This window comes from Dreissena polymorpha, chromosome 4 (assembly GCF_020536995.1).
Source record: "Dreissena polymorpha isolate Duluth1 chromosome 4, UMN_Dpol_1.0, whole genome shotgun sequence".
Classification (NCBI taxonomy): Eukaryota; Metazoa; Mollusca; class Bivalvia; order Myida; family Dreissenidae; genus Dreissena; species Dreissena polymorpha.
The window spans coordinates 31,651,249-31,665,888 of NC_068358.1; the positions used below are offsets into that span (position 1 = coordinate 31,651,249).

Below are 14,640 nucleotides of genomic sequence, written 5' to 3' on the forward strand. Positions count from 1 at the left end.
GGCGAAAGAAACAATTACCGCAAAGCAAAGGTTAAACTCAAATAAGATCCGGATTCGAAACAGATTTTACCAATTACGGTTAGATCCGTGAATCCTCGTTTGGATCCGCGAATCTCGGATATTTCAGATATCCGTTGCAGCCCGGTTTGGATGCAATAAACCCATGTTGGGAAGTTGGTCACAATGACAAATTTTAGCCTCAATCTGTACACGGCACAACCGAAACATTTAACAACATTCTTTAATTTTGCCGTTATTAAACAGAGGGTATACGTATGCAATTCTTTGCGGATAGACATTATTTGGTCATTAAACAAAGACACGACTTAATTACCAAAGAAATAGTCCTTACACCGATACTGAACCAAAATTACCAACAAGATTGCTCGCATTTGGGCAAGTATATTTAAACCCGCAAATTGTTTATCCTCGTAGTATAATCTGCATAAAGAAATCCAGTTAATCGCACAGGATTCAGTCGTGCCATATATTAAAAACACACTGAACGAAGATTATATTGTTATTGTACATCCACAGTACAGGAACACTTCATATTTAATCCAGATTGCGTTCAAAAAATGTAAACACACTCTTGTGCTTGACGCATCACTGAATGACGCAATCAATCGATTTTCAACAACCGCACGTGAAGTTTGCGATTTATTTTTAAAATGGTGCAAATAGTAATAACCATATATTGGCTCTCAAGCCCATTATTATGATTCACTTCTAGAATATGTGTTTGATGTATACCTTAATTGTATCCATATATAGGCAATCATTCCAATGCTAGTGTTATTTTACCATCAAATATTTTCTGTCAATGAACAACCAAATTCGTAACCTTTAACCTCGAAATTCACACATACAACATTAAGTATTTAATGAGAAATCATATGGTGGAAGAATAAATATAGAATACTAGGTGCGTGTTAAAAATAGATACTTTCGTTTAGTTAAGTTTAAAAGACCCAAAACACAAGCATTTACGAGAGGTTCAATGTTTCTTTCCGATAAAATATACTTAAACGAGTTTAACCCTTAACGTGCGTTCTATTTATCACATCATTTTCCGCTTTAAGCTGTCATCGTTGCAAACAAAAATAGAAAAATTGGTTGAAACATGAAACCAAAACATGAAATGACGTTAGGAAATAAAACAAAAAGGCCAAGATGGCCCTAGTTCGCTCACCTGAGAAGAGTCGGTTCATTCAATCTTTGTCAAAAATATGACATAGTGATCAATTGTTTGAGCCAGATGTGTCGGATACGACTATTACTTTGATTTGCATCAAGAAAATCATTCTCTTAAAATACTCAATTATTAGGTGAACAAGCTGTGTTTGTGAAACACTATGTCCACCATATATTTGACCTGTGACCTTGAAGGATGACCTTGACCGTTCACCACTCAAAATATGCAGCTCCTGAACTGAATTATAAATTTGACAAATCACTTTAATCAATGATGTACTTAAAATATTTGTGAAACCATGTGCAAAACAATTTTAACAACAACAAAAACAACGTTAATTTTGTTATTAAGCTTTCTTTTTATTATATTTGATCTGGTGACCTAGATTTTTTAATCATACATGACCCAAGATCTCATCACAATTGTGATAACAAGCTTTTTTCAAGCTTTGACCTGGTGACCTACATTTTGACCCCAAATGACCCAAATGTTAAACTTTGCCTTAATATTGCCCTAACAAACTTCCTCCTAAAGTATCATCATTATTGAACCAAACATTATGGGCACTTGAATGTTTACATGGTTTTTGTACGATTTGGACCTCGTGACCAAGATTTTGACCCCACACAACCCAGTTTCAAACGTTTCCGTGTTACTAGAAATATTAATACATTTAGAATATTGTCTCGCAATTTCAGAATATATAAAAAGCATTTTAAGTTATGAAATACGGTTCGTGTAGTTCGAAGTTTTGTCCGGACGCTCCATTCACCAGAAAGCAACACACTGAACTATGACGAATAACGTTTATTATGCAAAAAACTAATTTCATCAAACGCTTAAAATGAAATGTAACGAAAAATTAACAAAATAACACGATATTGAATGTCAAATTTGATGTTAAGCGCGAAGTTTTCAAGCTCCAATCCGTAATAACAATGGAAGAGTTTCCGTGTCATGCGCGTTGTTTAAAAAATGACGTCATCAGTCACCAAAATAGGTGGCGGAAATACCCGAGCGGTTTACGGAAAACGTTCATCGCTTTTTAGTATCATTATAATTTTTGCCATTGCTCTTGATTATTCCAATCGTTTTAGAATACACATACTTATAAAATAGCATTTTTCGTAGTACAATCGGCATTTGACCTGTGAGCTTGGACGTATTACCATGTTTGTTGTGCTTGATACTACATCTCATCATTCTGACAACTAACGGGAAGTTATTTGAAATCCATCCATTCTGGAAAAAGTTATGCTTCAAAAAAAAAATTCCCCCCTCCAGCTATCCGCCAAACGCTTGGGGTTTCCCATAATATGGCTTTTTCTTAAAAACAGGCATTAAACAAAGCTTCAAACCTAACAAAAATACACAACAAATATGGTTGAGTATAAATGATACATGTGTGACAGATACTGATGCTCCCACAACACATGTCAGGGACCTATACAAACATAGGTCCCTGCACATGTACATGTATATACACAGGCAAGTCCACTATACATTCTGAAAAAGAACAAAAATACAAAGAACCACAAAATAGCCCAAAACAGGTCGCAATCAGATTTCCTTTCTTTATTACGTTTTTAATATTTTTTGCAAAAGTCCTCCAGGCAGTTCAAAAGAAGAAAATGCAACATATGGGGCAATAGATTCAATTGCTCAAAAAACAGACACAGATCCGTAAATCTGCCAAAAGTTATCACAATACAATTCCTGTCAACACAACCATAACAGCAATCTACTTAAAATCTACTCACAAGCAAGTTAAAGTAGAAATCACAATAAAAATGTAAAAACAGCATGACATGAAAATATTTGTATCATGCAAACATACATAGTGTATGTATGTGAAGATATTAACAGTTACTTCGGAGAGTGAACAGGAAAGCACAAATGGAACTGCATGAACAAATTGCAGGAAGTTAAACTTATCTAACATGAATATTGAATTATTAAAATTTATCAGTATTAATAGTTGGCTAATATGATAACAAGAAGTCTTTATAAAAAAATATCAAATGTTGAATAAACAATATAGAAAGACAGAACATGAATATCAGTAATATTATACATATCGTATAACATCATTATTCAATCATTGGAATCGACTTTACAATACCATATAACAGTATTGGTGTATCCGTTTAACATATGAAGCCTATTGATTTAAGAAACCGTTTAATTAAGCTTATTCAAATTACTTCACACTATACATAGAAGTACTTACAGTAGACACCATACAGACATCTGTATTGAGCAGTCTTATTTATAAGACGCACAAAGAATTTAGAGAGACTTTTTATATGGGCTAAATTATTTGGCTCCGAATATTACAAATATAAAAAGTAGCTTAATATTTGAGAGCGCCAACAAGTTGGAATACTGTATAGAGCTCCCACAATGCATTTAGTTTTAAGTAAGTCTAAGACAAACACTAACGTTTTCATAGGTGAGTATACATGGGGACAGACTTAGACAATGTCAAGACTTCTGAACTAAAGTCCAGCTGACATGCATAGATATACATGCAGATATAGATATGCTTTATTCATGGAAAAAACAATATGCCCATCGTTCGACATATAACACATCACAAAGAAATATATTACCGTTCATGGTACGACATGTAAGATTATGTTAGATGTATGTACATACATATTGTAATTTAAAGATTCAACATGTAGTTTTGATGATAAAAAAAGTTTCAAAGCATTGAAAACTATCCATTTTTTGTTCTAATCCATGACTGATTGGTTTCGGAGAACAATGTGAATTCTAGCTTACTGACGTGTAATTTTATATTTTAAAAGTGTAAATTTAAATATGACAGTCTATTTCGATTATATTTCAAACATGTATCACATATGCTCGAAATAGAAATATTGTTACAACACAAAAGGTGAGTAAACACAAAAATAAATGTCAAATACAGTGACTAAGTCAATGTGTTATTTTTAGTTTAAGGATGTTAATTGTATTAGAACGCAAAAAAAGTTACGCATGTATGACATAGTGTTTGCTTATATATATATATATATATATATATATATATATATATATATATATATATATATATATATATATATATATATATATATATATATATATATATATATATATATATATATATATATGTTTTCATTAAGAGGGCCGATACTACGGATCCACATGCTAATTTAAAGTGCAGAAATCATTACTTAATTACGAAGTCTTTAATAAGCAAAAGCTATTTAGTTTCACGCAATTTTCAAATTGCAACTGTCAGTCGATGTCAGCTTTACTGTTCAAATGCCGTCAGCTTTATTTTTCAAATGCCAAACCTAGTTGCAATAATCAACTCATAGGTACATGTACTGACCCTCTGGGTCGCTTGCAGGTGCAACTGGTTAGGGTTTCTTCATGTAAACTAACAGTCTGGCACCCAGGCAGCACGTTAATCAGTTATATGAGCCACATAACATGTTTTCTGGCATAAATAAAATTAATGATACCATAATAAAATAGGTCTCTTTTGCTCTTATTAAAAAATCTCCGTCTCTTTTGCCCTTATTAAACAATCTCACATGACATGATTTGCTTGCAGAATAATGATTGTTTTTAAAGATTCAAACACGTTAACTGGTTGAGAAAATGTTCAACAATAATTTGTTAAATGCTTTACGAGTCGAATACATGTTGTGACCATATTATCAATGACATAAGGATTATACCCGGTGGCCACAATCAGTCTTCTTAGTAACATGTCGAGATTTCACCTTTGTGGTGTACACTGGTGGGGCCGACAAGTGTGGAAGAAAACAAAGCCAACAAACTGTCACAAGATAAAATATCATTTGCGTCACTCGTCATCTGCATGATTTTAATGCAAGGAATTGACTACCTACGAATGCTGTCGCTCATGCAAAGCATGCGCTCTCGTTAGCCGATATTAATTTTCCAAAACATCGACGCTCCGCCTTTAGGCAGGCTTTAGCTGGGAAAAGAGATAATGTTGACAGAACCTTCTTCAGATTGAAAACATTGTCAATTTGAGACTTCTGCTTACGGTTTTATAAACTTATTTTATTAAATTTTGTCTTGATATTTTTTCCACAAAAGACACGCTGATGGTAAAAGTATTGTGTTTGTTACCAAAAGATAGGATAAGATTTATTTTGAGTCGGCAATACATATACAGACAACATAAGCAATTAAGGTTTTTGAACCGACTAAATGCTGTTACGATGTATTAGGTTTATTGAACTCGACTTAATAGACATACTTTATAATTATTTTTTACAAGGATTTTGCTTTCATCAGGGACAACTTTGAGCTATACGTATGTACTAAAAAGCTCAAAGCAATCAAGACAAACTACATGTAAGCATAAGACCAGGCAATCGGACTCTTGGGTCACAACATTAGTTGGGACCTAGTCAACTCGTACCTAAGTCAACTCGTACCTTCGGTCAACTCGTATCCGATTTGGTCAACTCGTACCCGATTTTTGGTCAACTCGTTCCCCCACTAGTCAACTCGTACCCGAATTGGTCAACACGCACTCTCCTAAAAATTATTTATATATATATCAAAGACGTGAAATATGTTTTTGTGTATGTTTTTGATATGAATATAGATAAAGGTTATACAAAAACAATGTTGTTTTTTTCAAAAGTAGACAAGTTCATAATTTTTCACACGTGTATAATTATAAAGGACGTGTTTGTCGGCGTTTTGTTTGATAAAATGTTGACTAATAACACCGTTATGACAACAGGACTGTTTATATAAATATTAAAATGGTAATCAGCGCAACTTAAAGACCAATTTCGTTAATTATGTAAACGGTCTCCAAATGGAGAGATAAAACGTCAATTTATATTAAAACTTTAGTCGATTGCGTCTGCCTTTTCAATTAAAAAGACCATTTATTGTATAAGCAAACCAAAATGACCGATATATATGATAAATTACGTCTTCGGTGATAGGTTTCTCTTCCGCAATTGACATAGTAACACGACTAAATGTACGTTAGAGTAAAGTATCTTTGCTCCGCAAATCCATATAGATTTTTTTGGCGGCCGATTGCAGTATTCTGCGCTCAGCCGCCATTGGTGTGTTGTACTATGTACACTAATACCAAGATTAGCAGAAAGCAGGCCCCATATGTATATACAATGAGAACTGATGTATTTATGGAACGTGAATGATATATAACTAATTAACGTTTTTATATAACTAATTCAATATTGCTTACAGTTAATTTAAATATATTATTATATTTTACGGCTTCTTTGATGTAATGACAATAGTTTGTTTCTTATTTTCAGGGTGGCGCCGACGCCTCAACCACAAGGCCAACGACAGCTGCCCGCCATTCTATCTTCTGGCGAAGCTTATGCACGATGAGGCCGTCACCGCTGTCAGAAACGCGGAGCTCGTTTCGGATATGAAACTCCGCCGATACCAGCGAGCAACATATGCGACTCTTCAGGGGAATACTTTCGCCCTGTGGAAGAGCTACAGAGAGGGCAACCTCACCTCCACAGGTCTGCTGAAGGCGTTCAGCTGCCTGTACAAGCCATCTGTGAGTGTCACAGACGCCGTCGATTAATTGAACAACGTGTTGATCTGTGTGAACAAGTTTGTGGTCTTTGAAAACAAGTGTTGTATATTGGACATATTAATAAGAATAATATATATATATATACACTTAGGTAATTACTTTAATTAGTCATATCGTACCCTGGTAAAAAAAACATACAATTTATGTTAGTCTATGCCAAAATATAACTTTATTTGGTCAACTCGTACCTGCAATAAACATAAAAAAACTCAAATGCATGCAAACACCCATCGCAATTTGTTTCCATAAAGAACAAATATTAAAAAGGTACGAGTTGACCAATCTGAAAAATGAGTAAAGTACGAGTTGACCAAATCGGGTACGAGTTGACAAGGGTACGAGTTGACTTAGGTACGAGTTGACTGGAAACCCATTAGTTCAGTGTAACCTTTTACTTTGCTTTCGAAACATTGTCAATTCAAAACTTCCGCGGTTGGTTTGATGACGTTTTTTTTATTCAGTTTTTGTTTTGTGCATTTTTCTACAAAAAACATGCAATTTGATGTCGGCGGTAACAGGTTTGATGCTCGTTACTATGTAAGTTTGTTTTAACTCGATTTTATAGACATACAAGGGACATATTTTTAAAGCCATAAGGGTGTCGGCTCTTTCGGCACCAAGCTTTTTCGTCCCCGTTTTTTTTTCAGGCCCAGAACTAATTCAACCCAAGTACCAGGCTTTTTCGGCCTCATTTATACCTTGAATAAATCGCTGTAAATCTTAGTCTATATATTATATATCATATATGATTTATTTTTGTGTGTGTCTGGTCCCTATGCTGTAAATATGTTAGTCGATACTCTTTATAACTATGAGATATTCTTTAATACAGTATTATTTTTATGCTCCCCCCAAAAAATTTGGGGGGGGAGCACAATTTTGCCACAAAGTCGCCGCCTCGTCTGTCCGTGTGTCCATCCGTCCGTCCGTCTGTGCACGCTATTTCTCAGCAACTAATGACCGGAATTCAATTAAACTTTATGGGAAGCTTCACTACCAAGAAGAGATGTGCATATTATCAGCCGGTTCTGGTAGGATGAATTTTCACAGAGTTATGGCCCTTTGAAATTTCCATTTACTGTACATATAGTGCAATTCTTGTCCGTGCTATTTCTCCGCAACTAATGACCGGAATTCAATTACACTTTATGGGAAGCTTCACTACCAAGAGGAGATGTGCATATTATCAGGGGGTTCTGGTCGGATGATTTTTCACAGAGTTATGGCCCTTTGAAATTTTCCATTAGCTGTACATACATTTGTAAAGTGCAATTCTTGTCCGGGCTATTTCTCAGCAACTAATGACCGGAATTCAATGAAACTTTATGGGAAGCTTCACTACCAAGAGGAGATGTGCATATAATCAGCCGGTTCTGGTCGGATGATTTTTCCCAGCGTTATGGCCCTTTGAAATTTTCCATTGTACATATAGTGCAATTCTTGTCCGGGCTATTTCTCAGCAACTTATTACGGGAATTCAATGAAACTTTATGGGAAGCTTCACTACAAGCAGGAGATGTGCATATTATCAGCCGGTTATGGTCGGATGATTTTTCACAGAGTTATGGCCCTTTGAAATTTTCCATTGTACATATAGTGCAATTCTTGTCCGAGCTATTTCTCAGCAATTTACAATTTTTTCTAAGACTTAACCTGGTGACCTAGATTTTGACGCAATGTAAAATTTACCCAGATTCTATAAATTGGCCTAGTGATTGTCAATATGAACAATCTGACCAATTTTCATAAAGATCCAGTCATTCATGTGGCCTCTAGAGTGATAACAAGATTAGGCCTTCAGCGATTTTCCTCCTTCTTTATAAAGTACCGGTAAACGGTACTTTCCCAATCGAACGAAAATTCCCAAATTCCCAAAACAGTACTTTCCCAATCGAGCGAAAATTCCCAAATTCCCAATCGGCATCTGGAAAAATCCCAATCAGCGTCCGAATTTTTTCTCAAAACGATAGAAAGTTTCTTAAACCAACTTTCGGCGAGCGAACAAAGAAAATCGTATAGTTGTGTGTAACCACGCGCTCGATTAATTTCGGGTTTTATTATTCAGCGCATTCAATCAATAGAGTTGTTACTGTTTCCGGTCTTTTGCCAGGCAGCCAGCGTACTGTTTTACGTCGGTTTGTAACCTTATCGTAGTTTGAAATGAGTCATAATAGCAAATATTATGCCAAAAAACCAATCGGAACCATCTATCACAGGACACATTGACAGCAATAATGATGCTGTGCAGGGCGGGATGCAAGCAACTGAGTGATGATCAAACATCAAAGATTGTTGAAATTTTCACAAAAATGAAAGAGAGAGACATTGCTTTAAATGAGATTAAAACAACTAGTAATTGATTTGGTGTGTTCTTTATAATATTTTGTTATTTATATAAACTTTATAACTTAATGGTCATTAAGGCATGCCTGCAAATGATTATTTAAATGGGTATGTTCAATTAAGTATGAACTGTATGATGTATTCAATAAGACCCAAACTTCACGACGCGATTTTCCCAATTTCAGGATTTCACGACTCGATTTTTCCCAATTTTGAGGTTTTCACGACTCAATTTTTCCCAATCGGACCGGTACGGGTACTTTTCCCAATTGGACAAGGAAAATCGCTGGCCTTATAGCCTAGTTTTTGGATGCATGTGACCCAACTTCTAACATATTGACAATAAAACATTCTGACAAATCTTCATCAAGATTGGATGTTTTCATGACAAATGTGGGCTCAAGAAAGTTAACAAGCTAAAAAATTATTTAGCATGACGCACCAAGCACTATGCCCGACATTGACATTGGGTGGCCTAAACAGCTCATCACAAGCAGTTTGTGCTCAAGTGAGCTAAATAGAAGGGACAAAGGCAAGAAAATAAATGTAATCTGGATTTATTTAACCCTGTGGTAGTAACAAAATCGTTCAAAAAGCTGAAAATATTTTAGATGAAGTAGGGCTGTATAACAATAACCACTATAAGGGCTAAGAGTAACATAAAGGATGTATACAAAAATTCAGGTCGATTCGGCACCAAGCTTATTCGGCTCAAAATTGCCCAGGCATATTCGGCCCTATATTTTATAACACCTTTTCTTTAAAACTATATTGATTACGGCAGGTATATATTGGCGGCCCGTTTGTTGAAAATGAATTTTGATTATAATTGATAAAGGCGTTAATTATAATTATGTGTACTTGGTTGTTATGTTTATTTTTTTGGTCGATTCGTTTCTGAAATATTGCCCTCCATTACGATTGATTAAGGACATTAATTAAACAGCATATTGTTTGCAATTAAGTGTAACCAATTGATAAACTTGTGTAATTGTGTCGGTTTTTAATTGAATTGATTGTCGGTACGTTTGTTTAATATTGCTTTTAATTATTTAAAGGTGTAAATGATGAGTATTTGTTTGATGTGTTTATGCAAACTATGTTCAATATAATGACTAGCTTAGTTTTTTGACAGGCAATTTATTTTTTTAACGTAAATATAAGTTTGAAATTATTCAATTTTGATAAGAATTAGAATTTTAAGAATGGATTTATACTTGCCTGACTGAAATATACATAAGGATATTATTCCCGTATAAATATCAACAATCCGCTAAAAATAGAACCCATGTGATCTTAACCATTATCACGTTGTTTAAAACCTCCTTTATATACCATGTGTAAACCCCATTCGTCAGTTTTATTACGGCGACATCAAAACGTCACCGAAAATACATGGGGAGGAGGGAGGTCCTCTAGTCAGGCAAGTATAAATCCATTCTTAAAATTCTAATTCTTATCAAAATTGAATAATTTTACTTCATGATTTATACTTGCCTGACTGAAATATACCGGTACATAATGATCGATTTCAAAGCAGTACATACCCTATGGTTGAGGATGTACAGTACAGCCAAAGCGGAACAAACGTATTTCGCGATCCGCAACGGCAAGGTGAAATGAGTCGATGCCACGTCAGTCGTTGAAGCCGCGTCAGTATGCGGCGGCAAGTTGCATTTCGCCGCGAAACTTCGCATCTGTCCGCCGAGGCATGCCGCAATCCGCGACATGATGCCTAGTCGATGCGCATCATGAAATAAAAATTCTTTTTAAAATTATAAGTCACATGTAGTTAACAAATTTTGAAAGAACAATTATAATAATAATTAAAATCATAATAAATTTATTGTGCGCGGATTGTATTAGCATAATGTAAGCATAGTTAATGTGTCTGGCCAATTAAGTTTGTTTCCCGCCCGTAGACGGTAGTGTATGTATTTAACACATAAACAAGGTCAGGTAATTATGTTTTCGCACATACAAGTGGTCAAGGCTCCAGCATATGGTGGATTTATAAATTAATTGCATGTTGAATTTGCTATTATATTTAAGCTGAGAAAATTAGCAGTTTGAAGCCACATCAATAATCAAGATGGTGACGACGTATTTGTTGTTTTGTTAATTATCAGCTTTTTATAACTATTGTTTGAATATTCGTATATAAACATGTTTTATTTTGTTCATATTATACAGTTAATATCGCTACTAATTACCTGATAATCCCGTTTATTCCAGTTTTAAAGCAAATTCTGGTAAATATTTACGATACACAAACATTTTCGATATTTCCTAAAGTATCAAATACATTTTGGCATTTGTTGCTATTTATAGAGATGATGAAATAACGTCTAATCGGGGCGTTTTTTTCCCACTGAACATGCGATTTACGCCTGACGTGATGTTCATGTATTTATACAACACAAAATACACCCAAACTTTCCAAACAATGTTCTACATGTTTACATAATTTTCACGCGATTTTTATGAAACAAAGGATATTTTAGCACTGTTTATTTGACGCTAGAATTTGCCAAAGGTCGCGTTAGCATTTAAATTCAGACGTGTGTTTAGGATTACAAATTTAAAAATGATAATTGAACGAAACATTATCAGTTGCGCGTAATTAATTCTACGCTACACATACATGTATGTACATGTAGGTGGATATCTTTTCACTCGATCCGCCGCGTACGTATGCGGCGGATTTACTCCGCGAAAGTACGCGAGGTTAATAAAGACTCGTCGTCGTTGCGCGGATCGATGCCGAGTACCACGGCGATACGCCGCGTGGACACAAGATTCGGCCGCCGGGTACTAATAATCTGGCCGTGGCGTAGCCGCGGATTATGTTTGTGCCGCGTTGGCTGTACTGTATTTTCTGAATCCTTCACTTCTTGTGATATTTCCTTTTATAGATTTCCTCATCTATGTAATACATCTGTGAATCTGTCCCACAGTAATTGATCCTCTCTTATAGAATTACATCTATATACAGTGTTCAATGATATTACCTATATCATTTTCCTTAACACCTGACATATCGTCTTATAAAGTCAATATCCCAACATTTTATATGAAATTCAATCTGCTGGAAATAAACCTTTTTTTACAAATTATTTATCAATGATATCTCACAAAAAGTCAACCTCATTTCAATACTACAGTTTCAACATCTCTGTAATAAAATTTTGTAAATGTGCTCTCGCGTGACCAATCTGCTGCCTGCAAAATGGACTCCATAGATGCACCATTAAATAAAGCCCATGATGGACCAATCGACCTAGTAGAGTGTGCTTTCACTTTCTTGGTCTTATCATCATAAGCTGTTTGAATCACCTTTAGCAGCGAAAAGCTAATAGTTTATTTTGAGACTTTGTTATGTGGTTTAATATAACTTATGAAAAGAGCATTTTCATCAACATCTCCTTTAATTCGAAACGGTTCAGTCGTTTTCAAATACCAAGTTATAGCTCGTTTGGGATCTAGTAACTTGTTTTCCTTATAACATGGAACAAAAATCTTCGCTGTTATGTGGTTAGGCCGGTCAGTCTTAATAGACCTTGTCTCAAAAAGGTGACCCCTTGGCTCTGAACTAATATGTATCTTTCCCCCAGCTTCAATGCTTGTATGTCTCCAACTCTCCTGAACGTCGTGATGGCTGTAAGAAAAAACGTTTTAAGAGTAACATAGTTTAACGATGTTTTAGATAATGGTTCAAAAAGGTATTTCTGTAAAGCAGTAAGTACAACCCTTAAATCCCATTCTGGAACCAGTCTAGTCACTGGTGGTCTCTTAGTAAAAACCCCTTTCAGAATCCTTATAATATGTGGGTGTTGACCTACTGGTTTGTCACTAATTGGCGGCAAGATCGCTGACAACATGGATCTATAACCAGAAATAGTTTGATATTGCAAACCTTCATGGAAAAAATCAGCTAAAAAATCAGCACATTGAGCTATAGATGCTGAAAATACATCAATTCCCCGTGTAACACACCAGCTACAGAACTTTTTGAATTTTAAATTATAGTCTTGCTGTGTGCCTGAAAGCCAGCTTGATTTGAGTAAAAATCTAGCTCTCTTTGAAAAACCTTCTGTCGATAAGTGTTTGTCAATAGCAACCATGCCGCTAATTGGAACACTTGTGGGTTTGGGTGTAGAATCTGAGACTGAGGTTGGCTCAACAGATTGTCTACTACTGGTAATACAATCGGATTTGCTACTGACAACTGTAATAGTTCCGGGTACCAGTGGCGTCTGGGCCAAATTGGGGCAATCAGTATAATTGTGCAGGGATTTCAATAGACGCAGAATCCTGCGTTTTGACGCGAGCAAATTAAAAATGACTCATTTTTGACGCAACCCTCTTTTCTGCTGTGCATCATTTTGACGCGTCGAAAATTTGACCTGTGCGTCAGTAAGTTAACATCTCGAGTTCCATGGTAATAAATCCCGCTGTGCTTCTAATTGAAATTAATTTTTCAGTATTTGAAACTCGGTCTATAATCGAGGGAATACCCCGGGCGTTGTTTATCTTATCTCATCTCTTCCAATACACATGTCACCGTCTAAATAGTGCATGCCCACTAACTGGGTAATTAGCAGCAGTGATTACATGATAATTGATTGACCATCCGATAATTGCAGGTTTTTTGCAGACTTTTCAGACGGCACGGTTAAAGAAAGTCGGCAAAATTAATTAAAGTAAAAACCATATTGATCAAAGGTCTATTAATTATGTATATCCAATAGTAGATCTAAGTCGAGCGAGTTTAGTCAGTTGTTAATCCACCGATAATTACGAGTAACACCCATCTTATATAAACTGGAATCACAGTTCATTTTTTATACTAACAAGTAATAATACTACACATAAACATTGAGAAAACACATTTTCTCGATAAGATAAAAATTATCCGAGTAGAATTAAATTGCTGCGTCATGACCTTCGACATTGTAAATGGCGGACTTAACATTCAACCCGCGTTCAATTCAAAGCTGGCGATTCAAATTGCAAGTAATGGCGATTCAATAATGGAGAAAGCATTAACTGGATTTAACAAACATTTGATAAGGTTTGTTAAACCCGATAACAACAAGAAAAATTTGGATTATTAAAGTAAAACTACTACAGGTAAGGCATTCCAAAGTGTACATATTTCGGACATGTATAGTATTCAGATAAACAGTAATAGATATACTAGATGTTCCATGCATTTAGATTGTGTTTTGTTAGAAAAGCTATCATAGGGATGATGATTATATAATGACGATAAATATGTGATGAAAAGGTGCTACCGGTACATATCTTAAATTATTTAAATGTGTTAAAAGACTTAAATGTGTTATAAGGACGTATATTTAATGTACCAATCAGTGCCTTCCCCAGGAATGTTTTCAGGCGCCCCGGGGCCGATCGGGGGTGGGTTCGGGAGGGGTGTCCCCTCGCGACGTTGATTTTTTTTATTTAACGTGTCAATTCACGTTCTGTGAAG

General features: G+C 35.3%; 1 long non-coding RNA gene across 1 annotated transcript in view; it reads left to right on the top strand.

Moving 5' to 3' along the window:
• Positions 1 to 7,208: 7,208 nt before the first annotated feature.
• The window catches only part of LOC127879783 (uncharacterized), a 52,636-nt gene continuing 45,204 nt past the window's right edge, over positions 7,209 to 14,640 (top strand). The window contains exon 1 of the long non-coding RNA XR_008049234.1: positions 7,209 to 7,340. This is a non-coding gene — a long non-coding RNA (uncharacterized LOC127879783). The remainder of the gene's footprint in view (positions 7,341 to 14,640) is intronic.